Genomic DNA, 2,208 nt, shown 5'->3' on the forward strand with positions numbered 1-2,208 from the left:
TCATCTCCCCCAGCTGCTGTCCAGCTCCACCAGCTCATGGGGTGCAGGACACCCCCAGGGTGGGTGGCCCTGGGGAGCCCTGTGGGGTGCAGCGCTGCCCGCCTGGCCCCAGGTCTCACCGCTGCGGGGTCGGGATTATCCTCCAGCCACTTGACCAGTCCCGACAGCACGTGCCGGAGAGGCCGACAGCTGAGCACGCGAGCGGGAGTTGGGGCTGAACACCCCAGCAAGGGGGAAAACCAGCCGGGGGGTGGGGGGCACCCAGCCTGGGCCGTCATGGGGAGGGCTGAGCCGGCAGCCTCTCCCTGCCATGGGAATTTGCAGCGTGAGGCCCCTCCGGAAGGGCTGGGTGCCCCTCCTTGGGGACTGGCGTGTCTGGCATCGCGGCTGGCATGTCACGGGGAGGGGCTGCCAGCCCTTCTCCCCTTGGGAATCCCACCCCGAAGCCACGAAATCCCCACACCCCTCCCTCCCCGGCAGTCTGAGTTACAGCGGGGTGTCCCACATGGGGAGGGGGTCACCCCTCCTTGTGCTGACATTTGCTGTCCCATGGGGTGGGGGGCAGAAAAACGCCGGAGTCACCAGTTTATGGTCGGAAAGCACCACATCAGCAGCACCAGCTCCTTTTCCCTCCTGCTCACCGGACCCTGATCCTGCAGCATCAGCCCTGGGTTGGGCAGGATGAGCCCCGGCAGGACTGTACCCACCACGGGGACAAGATGATCGTCACCTGGCTTGCAGCCACCTGGCTCCCTCCTGGACCCCTCCACAGTCCCCACGTGGCTCCAGGCATCCCTTTGCAGGGCTGTCCCCTGCCGAGGGACGCCGCTGTCCCCAGGTCCCATCCCGGCCTTGTGCCATCCCCCTGGCCCGGACAGCTGTCCCTCTCGGGGGGTCGAATAGCCACCATATGGCGTGGCTGAATCCCTCGCATTCATGGGTCTTCCTCCAAACACCCACCTGTCCTCCAGCTCACCCCAGCCAGACGCTCCCACCCCGGGGAACACGGCCCCTTGTTGACAATCCAAGTGTCATTTCCCCCGTCCCTGGTCCCTCTGTGACACACGTGGGGACAGCCCGGCCGGTGCCACCATGGGATGGAGGAGCAGCCTCATGCGTGCCCAGGGTGCCCCTGGCATGGGGGGGCGCCGGGTGGGAGAGCCCAGGCTGGTGGGGGTCCTGCCAGGTGAACCCTTCCTCTGGCTGCAATTTGGGGCTGGGAAGGGGAAGGAGCCGTGTCCAGGCCATGGGGTCATGGAGCAAGGGAGGCCATGGCGGGGCAGGAACACAGGAGGTTTGGCACTGGCAGTGGGTCAGAGCATCACCTGATGAGTGCAGACTCATGGGGGTCAGGGTGTCCAGTAGTGTCCCTGAACTGGGAGCCAGCAGACTGGTATGTTGGAGCACCCAGTTTGGTCCCCAGACTGGGATCCCAGAAACTGGTGGGTCAGGGTGCACAGGATGGTTCCTGAACTGGGATCGAACAGGCCATGGGTTAGGGAGCCCATTAACATCCCCAGACTGGGATGCAGTGGACTGGCATGTTGGGGCACCCAGTATTGTCCCCAGACTGGGATCCAGTGGACTGGGGGCCACGCAGCCACCAGCACCTCTCTGTTGATACCCTGCCCCTTGTCCCATGTCAAACCTGTAAAGACCAAATAACCAAAATACAACAAAATAAGGAAGAAATTTTTTAGAATGAGGGTGGTAAAACACTGGAACAGGTTGCCCAGAGAGGGGGTGGAGGCCCCATCCCTGGGAACATTCCAGGCCAGGTTGGACGGGGCTGTGAGCAACCTGATGTGGTTCAAGGTGTCCCTGCTCCTGCAGGGGGGTTGGGCTGGGTGACCTCTAGGGGTCCCTTCCCACCCAAAACATTCTATGATTAAGCAAATAACCAAAATACAACCGTTGTCCAGCCAGGCCTTATAGCTCCATCATTATCCCTGATTTCCTGATGGGGAAACTGAGGCAGAGAGGCTGGCGCCTGGGGCTGTAGGGCTGAGAGGTGAGGTGGGGGCCAAGGGTGCTGAGCCCCGTGGGGATGCGGTGCTGCAGGGGCATGAGCAGCCCCATCCCACCACCCTCCCAACCCACCAGAAAACCCATACTGGGCGAGCTCCGCGTATGGGTGAGGAAGGTGCCCAGCCGGGGACAGACAGCAGGACACCGGACGGACCCCCCCATTGCTCCCCGTGGGCCGCA

The sequence above is a fragment of the Egretta garzetta genome, unplaced genomic scaffold (assembly GCF_000687185.1).
Source record: "Egretta garzetta isolate BGI_Z169 unplaced genomic scaffold, ASM68718v1 scaffold202, whole genome shotgun sequence".
NCBI classification, from domain to species: Eukaryota; Metazoa; Chordata; class Aves; order Pelecaniformes; family Ardeidae; genus Egretta; species Egretta garzetta.